The sequence below is a fragment of the Nyctereutes procyonoides genome, unplaced genomic scaffold (genome assembly GCF_905146905.1).
Source record: "Nyctereutes procyonoides isolate TBG_1078 unplaced genomic scaffold, NYPRO_anot_genome, whole genome shotgun sequence".
Taxonomy (NCBI): Eukaryota; Metazoa; Chordata; class Mammalia; order Carnivora; family Canidae; genus Nyctereutes; species Nyctereutes procyonoides.
This window is the reverse complement of record NW_026575147.1, coordinates 18,318,314-18,330,842: the sequence shown is the minus strand read 5'-3', so window position 1 is coordinate 18,330,842 and position 12,529 is coordinate 18,318,314. Positions and strand designations below refer to the sequence as shown.

The following is a 12,529-nucleotide window of genomic DNA, read 5'->3' as shown; positions in this document are numbered from 1 at the left end:
ACCATGTGAAGACAGAGGGAGAAGGTGGCTATCCATAAGCGCAGGAGAGAGGCCTCATAAGAAACCAATCCTGTCGATACCATGATCTGGGACTTCTAGCCTCCAGAACTGTGAGGAAATACGTTTCTGTGGTTTAAGCAACTTGCTTTGTAATATTTTGTTATGGCAGCCCTAATCAACCAATCAACCTAATCCTGTGGTTTTTTTCTCTGACCATAGTATTTATCAACGTTTGATGTGTTTGTTTTCTTGATAGAATGCAAGCTCCATAAAGACAGACTGATATGCCTCTAACACCAATAGTGCCTAACACATGCTAGCACTCAAACATTTGTTGAATAAATGAACACATCCCTTCTGTCACTACTATCCTGGGGCCCATAATTATCCTCTTGGGTTACTAAGTGACTTCCTAATGAGTCCTATCCCTTCTTGCCTTTTGTTTCTCTTTTAGACCTGTCCCCTGCTTACCTGTCCAGCCTCATCCCTCACACCCCCTCACATAGCACACATTACCCATCCCCACACCCCCACTCTGCCCCGTTCCAGCCAAACTGAACTGTTTTAGAAAAAGGAAATCCCACTCCTCTGGTCTCTGGACTTCAGTACACATTCACTATCTCCTGTCACACCCTTTGCCCACCTAATCCCTGCTCATTGAGACACCTCTCATGTTTCTACTTGTCTCTCAGTAGAGAGCCATCTGTCTTGTTCATTATTGTGTTCCTAGAGCCAAGTACAAGATTTGGCACAAAGTGGACTTGAGCAAAGATTTATTGAATGGATTCTGAACTCCCTTTGCCTGGTACAAAGGTGGCTTCTGTGCACTCTTCCCCACTCACCACCAGGAGGAACCATGGAGTAAGGGAAAACAAGCCGGCTTCTGGGGGTTCAAATTCTGGCAATACTATGTGCCTCTTTGTGACCCCTGAACAGGGTTTTCTGAGTCTGTTTTTCCTTTCATGTCAAGTGGAAATGATTATACCTACTAATTAGGGTTTTTGTGAGAATTAATTGAGTAAATGTAAGGGCCTTCAAAGTCTTTTTTTACCTTTTTGCTATTTCTGCCCTCTAGATTCTGAGCTGTGACAGGTTCTTCACCTGGTAGGAAGCTTTGGGAGTGTGCTTTTTAGCTCCCCTCACTGCAGAAGTGCTACCTCTATTATCCATTACCGGGGGGAGTGTGCCTGTGTGTACAGAGGGACCTTGGCTCCCTTGCTCACCAGTTATGTGGCTGTGGGCAAGTCACTTAACTTTTCTGAACTTATGTTTCCCCAACTATTAAACAGGGATGTTAATATTTGCCAACTTGACAATCTGTCCTGAGAATGGATGTGAAAAGCACTTCATAAACTCCTAACCTGGACAGCCTGGGTGGCTCAGCGGTTTAAGCGCCTGTCTTTGGCCCAGGGCGTGATCCTGGAGACCTGGGATCGAGTCCCACATCGGGCTCCCTGCATGGAGCCTGCTTCTCCCTCTGCCTGTGTCTCTGTCTCTCTCTCTGTGTGTCTATCATGAATAAATAAATAAAATCTTTAAAAAAAATAAAATAAACTCCTAACCTGCCCTTGGCCTTGAGTCGTTTCTCTTAATGTCTGCTGTAAGGTTAAAAGGATTTGCAGCATGGGTCTCTCCTTGGATGGCCAAAGTTAGGGCCTCCCAAGATAGAGTAGAGTGGTCACTCTTCTCCCCCATACCCAGGCTTGCTTGGGTAGATTGACTTCAACAGGAATTCACCTGACAGATCCTCCCCGGGGCCACATGGCTTATCTTACTCACAGAGCTCTTGGCTCTGGCAGGCACTGAGATGAAATAACTGTCATTAGACAAGGCCAGTCACTCCTTATGTGCTGAGTCCTCTTTAATAGTTTCATGTAGACGGTTCAAAAGGACATGAGGTGTTCAAAACTCTGAACGGCCCACCTGTAGAGAAGGAGGAAGACAGAGTCCCCATCTCACCTCATCCCCAGTCCTCAGTGCACTGGGACCTGGCATGCTGACCTGTTTGTATTTATTGTAAGCAACTCAGGTCTTTGCAAGTGGCACCTGGCACCCCTTCTCCTCAGCTGGAATCCTTTAGGGTGCTGTCCATCTATCTGCAAAGGATGATGGGAGGAGTTAAGAGCAACTATTTTGTTTACTATATGCCAGGGAAGTATCATTCTTCAACCTTGGGGCTAAAGCTGAGGTTCCCTGTGTACCCTGGAGTTGCTAAGAGAAAGTCTGAGTTCCTTTGCCTGGCTGGGGAGTTCTTTAGGAAGAGGGCTCTGTTCTGTTCAATCCCTACCTCCTGGTGGCCGAGGGGACTGGCCTTACAGTCCTGACCCTCCAGTCCACACTGCCAGCTTCTAGGAACCTGGTTCCTGTCTATGTAAGGGTGGGGAGAGAGAGAGCTGAAAAGCACTATCCTCAATACACAACTAGTCTTCCAGGACTCCTTTTTCTCTACCTGGCTTTTGAAATGTAAGCTTCCCTGAAGGTTGGACTTGGAGTGTGGGGTGGTGTGTAGGGGGGTGAGTAGAATGTCCCAAAACTCCCATTTTGGAAGTAAAGATCCAAACTAGTGCCAGAACTTGAGAGAGCACTGGTCTTGGAGTCACAGGCTGTGAGTTCAAGTCCTACTTCCTTATGTACCATCTGTGTGATTTGGGGTAAATCTGTTAACTTGCTATTAACAAGCCAGTATATCCTCATTTGTGAAATGATACTGTAATATAGTGTCTCCTTCACAGAATCATCCCAGAGTTCTCACAGATTAGGTATGTCATGCACTTAATAGCGTGAAGAGAAATGTGCTATACAAATGTAGGGCATTGCTTGTATTATTGCTCAAAAAACGTCTTCTGAGTGTTCCTCAGGCAGTGTTCTGAGTGTTCTTCTGAGGGTTCCTAAGGCATGGGCATCCAGTCCTGGATACTGTGCCATTGGTGATAAGATCCTAGTGACTATTTTAGGGGAGTTTCAGCCACTTATGGGATGGTAGAAGCATCTACCTTGGAGTTAAGAGTCAGGGATTTGGATTCCAGTCTTACCACTTTCCTATGCCCTGTGACCTTGGACAACTCAGAGCCTCTCTTCATTTGTATGTTGAGAAGGAGGATGCTCTCTGTGAGTGGGAGGGGGCAAGTGGTAGAGAGTGAAAGCAAAATCACTATATGAAAGATCCAGAACATGGTAGCTGCTCAAGTGCAAACTTAGAATCTGCATCTTCATGTGTTTGGGCCTTAAACTAGAATTCAGCGGCTCCCCATATGTCCAGAAGTTTGAGTCACTCCTTGTGCTGCCAAGATTTTTAGAGAAGGCAAGTATGTGCTTTGAAATCAAAGATATAGGGCAGCCCTGGTGGCGCAGCGGTTTAGCACCTCCTGCAGCCCAGGGCGTGATCCTGGAGACCCTGGGTCGAGTCCCATATCAGGCTCTCTGCATGGAGCCTGCTTCTCCCTCTGTCTGTGTCTCTGCCTCTCTTTCTCTCTGTGTGTCTCTATGAATAAATAAGTAAATCTTAAAAAAAAATCAAAGATATAGCCTAGGTTAGCCAGTAAAGGATGAATGCTGTGAGATTGGGGCCAGTGGTGGTGGGGCTGTATATATTGGTTGGGAAAGCAGGGCATTTTTCTCTGAGGCAGGCTTTCCGCAGAGGAAAATCTGGATTCAAGAGAGATTAAAAGTCTCAAAGGTAAAGGAGAGATGTAAGGAAATGGCCTGCATTGAATCACTGCAAAGGACAGTATTCATCAGAGAATTAATTTGGAAGGAAATAGAGTGTGAAATAGCAGCAAGGCTTTCAGCTCTGGGCACCATGGCCTTAGAAACCCAGTCGGCACTTCAGAGGCTTGCCAAGGCCCGGCCTGGGAGCTACATCCAGGAAAGCAGCCTGGGGATGCCCAGAGACCACAAATTGCTGAGCTCGGAAGGAACTGATTGAGTGTGTAATTAAGGGGAGGGTTGTATAACACTTGGGTAAGTAGAACTTGATGGGGTCAAACCAGCAGGGCTTCTGGGAGATGAGAGAGCAGTCCCTGGAGCGGTTAGTAACTGAAGCCAGATGCATAAAGTTAGATACAGCTTACCTGGGCCCTATGGAGATGAGGATGGAAGAGCTCAGGAAGGGGAAAGGATAAGTGATTGCTCCCTAAGTTGAAGTATCCCCAAATGCTCAGTACCTTAGTGGTTCTACTCTGGGAATGAGCAATGGGAAAAATCCCCAGAAACTGAAGGATCAGAGAGGCTGTAACTTGGCCAAGGTCACATAGCATGGAGGAACTGTAATGGATTCTGGGTCCTGATTGTGCATCCAGAGTGCATCTTGCTGTGCTACACTGATGGTGACAGCTGGAAGGGAACTGGCCAGAAGAAAGAGGGGGTCCTGTATCACAGAGTAGGGGTAAGGTATCACTCACTGTATATTTGTGGGCAAGATGGGTATGTGTAGGTTGAATACTGAAACAGTTATGTATATTCATAACTGGTTGAATCCCTGGTATTACCTAACCCCACATGACAGGACCCTTGCTCACCCCTCAGCCTCATGCCCTGCCTCTTGTTCTCCCTTCGATTCTTGCGATATTGACTCCTGCTTGTCATCTAGACCTCAGCTTCAGCATGACTCTCTCTCAGGTGGAATATTTCCTTATGCGTTTATGTGTATGTTTAATTTAACATTTACTTTTGTAGAGGTACAACAGAAGCCCGGTGGTTAACACAGGCTCTACAGCCAGACTGCCTAGGTTGATGCTCCATCTTTTAGGATCTGTGTGATCTTGAGCAAGTGACTTAACTCCTCTGTGTCTCAGGACTCTTAATCTAGAAAATGGGAATAATGATAGTATTTACCTCACAAGACCTTGTGAAGAGTAAACATGTACAGTGTTTAGAACAATGCTTGGCACATAGGAAACGCTCAATAAATGTCAGCCATTATTATTTTTTGTTTTTATTTTTATTATGCTATGTCTCCCCTCCTATAATCACCAGGAACCTTGTCTGGCTTGTTCACTGCTGGACGTTTCTTCAGCACATAGATCATGACCTGGCACATAGTAGGGCATCAATACATATTTATTGAATGTATTTGCTAAATTAATAAAGTAACCAATTCAGTAGTCAATCTTTTTTCAGAGAAGTGTTTTGTGTTGTCTGGTAGGCCTCTAGGCCTCTGCCCATTTGGACATGTTATTTAATAGTTTGAGGAAAAATACAACTGAATAACCAGAGGGTGCAGGCTGGATATACTTACTAAAGACATAAAACCAGGAAGAATAGCTTATTGAATGACTGAATGAATGAGTGAATAAACGATGGATATATTTGATATGTCCATGCAAATATCTTTTTTTTTATCCTGGGCCAAATATTATGAGATAAAACTTACTAGGAATAAATACAAAGTTCTTGATTTCAAAATCAATTGCCCACAACAAGGTTGTTCAGTGTGAATCAATAGTATGATGTGTTTCTCAAAATCCTAAATGTGCTGTGGTGCCTGGAATGAAGGAGGTGATGGTCCTGTTCCATCCCGCACAGCTCAGAGCACACCCAGAGAACTGTGCTCAGATGTGGGAGCCAGATTTGCTAGCAGAAATGAGCAAACATGCCAACTGGAGAAGGACCATCAAGGAAGAGGGATCAAAGGGGCTGAAGACCACACTCAGACCAGTGTGTAGGCTATAGGGACATACAGACTTTAGGTTCATATAAGGAAAATCTGTGAAATAATCCAAGTTGGCCATGGATGAATTGGGCTACTTTAGAAGAATCCTGTCACGGAAGGATTTTGAGCTTACAGTGGCATTTACCTAGAGTGTTGTAAAGGGTCATACACCATCCAGGAGCTGGAATAAGTGTCTTTTAAAGTCTCCACCCACCCTGGGAATCTATGGCTCTGATTGCACAGCATCTTTCATTCCTTATGAACAGTCTGAGTCAGAGGCAGGCCTCATTTTTCTTTTTATGTGGTCAGGGATGGGGTTTGGTCCCCTAATTTGATAATTCTGAACTTTAAAGAAGGAAGAGGGAAGTGCCTGAGAATCTGGTTGACCTCACTGTAACCCTTTAAAAAAAATCCATCATGTTGGGCCAGTTGGGCTTGGAGGTGCCAGGGAATACTTTAGTCCTGCTGCTACCACCATCCCATCTTAGAATTTCCACTCTGGTGCAGCTTTCTCCAAGGCTTTTCTGTGTGAACTTTCAGTGCCAGGAGAGCAAAAAGAAGGCTCTGTGGGTCTCCCTTCTGAAAGAAGAAACAGTTCCCAGCTCCAGCTAGAATCTTCTAACAGCCCAGCCAGCACATCTGTGAAGCTTTCGAATTTACTCAATAGAACAGCCATTTCAGATCTCTGCATTGCAAGCCTGAGGTAAATCTCAAAAGTGCTCTGATAACTCAGCTTGTGCTAGGCATATGCACATGTTATCTGATATCCATCTCCCAAAAACTCTGTGACACTGAAATTTAAAGCAGCTAATTGAGTAGGAGGCAGAGGCAGGACTCAGACTCCCACCTTTGACCTCAGGGTCAGCTTGATCTCTGTCCACATCCCCACATCTGTCCTCTGGAGTGTTGCTTTCCTTTTGCTTGCCTCCTTCCTTTTGGTGTTTTCCTTTCTCCAAAGCTTACCTCCACCAGAGGTATCAGAATGCTCTGATTCTTTACCTCCTTCTTGTGATCTTTCTGCCAAGGATGGCATGAGTTCTCTTGTATCCTCAGTCCCTGCCATTCAATTGGTTCTTCTCTTCCTCTCTTAAAATAATATTTCCATGATCTTAAACTTTATTTCTGTTTTCCTTCTACATATCATCCTATTTCTCTTGACTAGTACTGCCAAACCTACTGAGTGTGTATAATTCCATGGCCCCCAGTCTCTTTTATGCTCAGAGCCCCCCCCCCAAAAAAAAATATATATACTCAGACCCTTTTCCCTGGTCATCTGCCTTCCATTTCTTTACCAGAAATGCCCTCCAGGAGACCACAGCATCAGTTGATCAATTTTGAGAACCATTCTTAGTGTTCTCACCTTTCTTGATTCCTCAGTAGCATTTGGCCCTGTGGATCACCTCCTATTTCTTAAAAGCCACCCTCAGGGGTAACTCTATACTTTTGTAGCTACTTCAGTGATTGATTCTTTATCTGGACAACCATTTCCTCATCAGTTACATGAGAGAGGTGGGCTAGGGTCATTTCTAGGGTTTCTTCTTATATTATAAATTTCAGTTTCTTTTGCTGGAACTTCTTCCCCCACTTCTGACTGTGCCAGTCCTTCATGACTTAGTTCTTTGCCCTCCGTTTGGTTCTCTTCTCTTACTTCCATGGAGAAATAATCCACACTCATCTCCATGTGGAGGAATTCATATTTCCATAGCTTTTCCAAACCTCTCACCCTCCCTGCCCTTATGTCCAATTGTCTGCACATAGATGCTACATCATCCCTTCATACTTAGCACTTCCTCAACCCCAAAGAACACTGGCTCCCAACTTCCCCAATTTTTACCCGTGATACCAGAGGCTTGGATGAGGTATGGCAGGGGGGAAAGCTAAAGGCCTCTAAGCTACATTCTGAGAAAATAAGAAGTAAAAAATAGGCTCAGTATCTGGGGAAAAGGATTTAATAGAGGAACAACAAAAGAAACCATTTAACTCCAGATCCTTCTCTCCTCCCTAATAAGTCTTTCCTAGGAATGGAACCAATCTTCAAGCCAAAAAAGGCCAAACATTGTTGGGATAGATGAAAACGTAGGTGACTACGTAGTGCCAGGTTGTTTTTAATGAGTTCAGATCCTTCCCAGTGAAGAAACAGTCACATGTCTTACCTTCTGTCTTAGTCCCAGAGCAGTGAACCACTGGGGCTGGCTGGGGAAAGGAGGAAGCTTGCTCTAGAAGGAACTGTCTGAGGGATCATAAGGGATTTCCAAATATGAGAAAAGGGAATAAATCATTTGGTAAAGTAAAAAGAAATGAGTTCAGATCTTCATATACAGATGCATAATGCTGTGAAATAGCAAAAGAAGTTCTAGATGTTACTTCAGAGAACAGTCTAGGAAAAGTTAAGATACTTTTGGATTTTTAGTTTCAGAGAACCAAAATACAAAGGCAAATGTGGTCCTAGTGTTTCAAAATCCATAAAATGAGAGACTCCAGAGTCTGAAGACCAAGGGCTCTTTGTCCCCAGTAGCATCTAGAGTGGACTCTTAAATAAGTAAAAGTCTGTGAGCACTTAGGAAAGAAAGCAGTAATCAGCATTAGGAATCATAGTTAGTGAAACTATCTCTTTTCTGTTTGGTTAACAGACCAATAAATCAAATATTCCCAAGAGATTTGATAAAAATCTTTCCAGGTAATGTTTTTTAGTCTTCATGTTGGCAACTTCCTTTTCCTCAGTCATGCCATACCTGTGTTTGTAATCACTTGTTCAATGTCTGACTTTTTTAGCAGACTATGAACTTGATGAGGACAGGATACAATCATGCCTATTTTGCTGCTGTATCCATAGTTCCTAGTTTTGTATCTTCTGACTAAAAAAATAAAAGAATCAGTTACTTAATAAGTAGATGTAAAATGTGAGCTGGGTGGTAATAGACTTATAAGTGATTGCAAAAGTACATTTAAAAATTAATAAATTACTGAATTGATGTCAGTCTAAGGTTAGCTCTAACTAAAACTCTTAGAAGAAAACCTTCATGACATTGGATTTGGCAGTGATTTCTTGGATACAGCACCAAAAGCACAGGCAAGAAAAGAAAAAATAGACAAGTTAAACTTCATTAAAATTTTAAAACATTTATATATCAAAGGACACTACCAATAGAGTAAAAAGGCAGTCCATGGAATGAAAGAAAATTTTTATAAATCATATTTCTGATAAAGGATTACTTCTAGAATATATAAAGAGCTCCTACCATTCAATGCACAAACACATGCACACACACAAAATTCAAAAATGGGCAAAGGACTTAAATAGACATTTCTCTAAAGATATATAAATAGTCCCTTAGCACATGAAAAGATGATTAACATCACTAGTCATCACGAAATGCAAATCAAAACTACAATGAGATACCACTTCACACTCATTAGGATGGCTATTATTTAAAAAAACCCAGGGGCACCTGGCTGGCTCAATCAGTAGAGTGTGCAACCCTTGATCTCAGAGTTTTAAGTTTGAGCCCCATGTTGGATATAGAAATTACTTAAAATCTTTTAAGAAATAAAAATTAAGGGACAGCCCGGCTCAACAGTTTAGTGCTGCCTTCAGACCAGGGTGTGATCCTGGAGGCCCAGGATCGAGTCCCATGTCAGGCTCCCTGCATGGAACCTGCTTCTCCCTCTGCCTTGTGTCTCTGCCTCTCCCTCTGTGTCTGCCATGAATAAGTAAATAAAATCTTTAAAAAAAAAAAAAGAAAGAAAGAAAAATTAAGGGACACCTGGGTGGCTCAGTGGTTGAACACCTGCCTTTGGCTCAAGTCATGATCCCAGGGTCCCAGGATTGAGTCCCGCATCAGACTCCCAATAAGAAGCCTGCTGCTCCCTCTGCTTATGTCTCTGCCACTCTGTGTCTCTCATGAATAAATAGAATCTAAAAAATAAAAATTAAAAACCCAGAAAATAACAAATATTGATAAGGATGTAGAAAAAGTAGAACCCTTGCACATTCCTGTTGGGAATGTAAAATGGTATATAGCCACTGTGGGATACTGTATTGGCAGTTCCTCAAAAATTTAAGCTTTGAATTGCCATATGATCCAGCAATTTCACCTCCGTAGTTAAAGAAGTAAAAAGATTTGAAAAGAAGTTGAAATGAGTTTAGGGGAAAAATAGTTAAAGAGAAAAGAAGTAAAGGCAGGGACTCAAACAGATATTTGTACACACATGTGTACATGATTCACCATAGCAAAAGATAGAAGTAACCTAAGTGTCCATAGACAAAGGAATGGATCAACAAAATGTGCTAAATACATGTAGTGGAGTATTATATAGCCTGAAAGAGGAAGGAAACTCTGACACATGCTACCATGTGGATGAACCTTGAGGACATTATGCTAAATGAAATGAGCCAGTCATAAAAGGCAAATACCATATGTTTCCACCTATATGAGGTACTTAGAGTAGTCAAAATCATAGAGACAGAGAATAGAATGGTGGTTGCCAGGGCTGGATGAAGGGGAAAATGGGAAATTATTGTTTATTGGGTATTGAGTTTCAGTTTTGCAAGATGAAAAGAGTCCTGGAGATGGATGGTGGTGATGGCTGCATGAAAATGATGTACTTAATACTGCAGAACTATACACTTAGTAAAGTGGTAAATTTTGTTATGTATTTTTTTTAATTTTTTACCACAATAAAAACAAATGGATTTTAAAAATGTAGCTATAGTTGTGAACTTCAGCATCTTATTCTGGGACCTTTCATCACTTGGATGAAAGTCTTAACATACTTGATACAAAAATCAGAACCAATGCAAAGGATGTTAGAACAGGTTTTTAAGGACTTTAGGATTCTGGAATGATAGGTCAAAATTAGCATTGAAATTAAAGAGGAATTAACTGTAAAATTCTGGATTCAAGATAAAAAAATAAGCAAAAAATATATGGAATTAGGAGTAATGACTTGTTTTACATGCAAAAGATCTTGGGGTTTTCATGTCCTAAAATTCCAAAGTAATCCCATAGTAAGGGCAGCGGGGGAGGGGGAGGGTTGGGAGGCACGGAGGTAAACTTTGTCCTTTTAGAAGAACTGTGTTTAGATAAAAGGAGGCAATCGTCTCACTGTGCTCTGTGTTGATCAGACAGTACGAGGGCACCAAATACTGTCTTTAGTTCTTAGCAGTGTACATTCAAGAAGGTTATAAACTGTAAAAAAAAAAAAAAAAAAAAGAATAGAACTATGGGAGCTGTTAGGGAACTCAAAACTTGGACCTCATGGGTATTGTTTGATGGGCTAGGAAGGGGACTAGCCAGGAAAGAAGAAAATTAGGAGGGACCTAATAGCTGTTTTCCAATATCTGAAAGGCTGGCATATGAACTAAGGACTGTCCTTGTTTTGTATTTACTCATAAGGGTGAAATTGGGATGGACAAAAAGCTAAAAGAAGCTTGATTCATTGTGGTTCTACATATTGGAACCAATGACATTCAATAGCATGGCCTCCTGTTACTGGATGTCCCACCTGCCGGCACTACTGCAGAACAGAGGGTTTGTCCTTTCCAACACTGTGCATGATTCTTTCTTTCAGTTTCTTTGTCTCAAAATCTTGGCATCTTGACTCCTCCCTCTTTTTTCCCCCCAGTATCTGATGAAATCTTGGGAGTTCTTCCCTCACAGCTCTCTTGGCTCCACCTTTCACTCTCCTTTGCCAGCAGCCTCACCTCCTTGTCCTCCTCCACTGGAGGACTTGTGCATGCCACCAGTCAGCTTTCCCAGCTTTTGGGCTGTCCCTTGCTTCAATCCATTCTGCATGCCCCTGTCAAACCCATTTTATACAGTAATTATCTTATCATGTAATTTCCCCAATTACACCAAAGAGTGGTTTCTACAGCTTCCCACATCAAGATGAGATTTCTTGGCTTTTGGGGCCATCCTTCCTTCTCTTTCTTTTCAATTTCATTCTATTACTCAAAAGACTATTTTAGTGCAGCTGTTCCTTTAGTGTCAACTGGTCTGATCATCTTCCCCTGTTCTTCCCTACGTCCGTTCCATCATTTGTGTTATTTGGGTCCTCCACCCCCAGCTTTATTATAGGAACCACCTCATGTATCACAACCACCATGAAATCTTTCCTGGCCACCCAAATTCACATGGGTCTTTCATTTCTCTCATTCATTTAAGAAATATTTACTGATTCCTCTTAGAATGTAAGCACTGTGCTAGATGCTGGTGAATATGTGATAAGAAAAATCCATTTCTTGACATCATGGAGTGGGTGAGATAGAATAAACAATGCTGTTAGGAACAAAAATAGGATGTTGTGATACAAAATGTGTGTGTGTGTGTGTTGGGGATGGGTGGGTGTTTTGATGGATAATCAGAAAAGACCTTTCTGAGGAGGTAACAAGCTGGGACCTAAGGAGGTGAAGGCGTCAGCCACTAGGAAGAGCTAGAGTCAAGAGCATGCTAGCCCAAGGAACCAGTATGTGATTCCAGAAGCAAGAGGAAGAACTTGGCACACTGGAGATACTGGACTTAGAATGGTTTGTCTGGAGCATAGTGAATAAGGATAGAAAGGGCATGAAGTGAAACTGGAGAGGTGCCGGGGTGCTTGGTAAGCCATGTGAAGGATCTTAGAATTGTATTGGGAAGCCATTAAAGATCTTTAAGGAAGGTACTGATGTATATGAACTCAACTTTTTAAGATCACTCTGGCTACTATGTGGAGAGTAGACTGAAGAACAGCAAGAGTGGAAGTAGAAGTTAAGAAATGAATGTGGGGAAAAAAATGAATGTGGGGGGTAGGGGCGCCTGGCTGGCTCAGTTGGAAGAGCATGCAACTCTTGATCTCAGGGTTGTAAGTTTGAGCCCCATGTTGGGTTAGAGATTGCTTAGA

General features: G+C 42.4%; 1 pseudogene; it reads left to right on the top strand.

The window, feature by feature from the left end:
- The first annotated feature begins 7,773 nt into the window (after positions 1-7,773).
- On the top strand, positions 7,774-7,889 carry LOC129501575 (small nucleolar RNA SNORD22; annotated as a pseudogene).
- Positions 7,890-12,529: the final 4,640 nt, after the last annotated feature.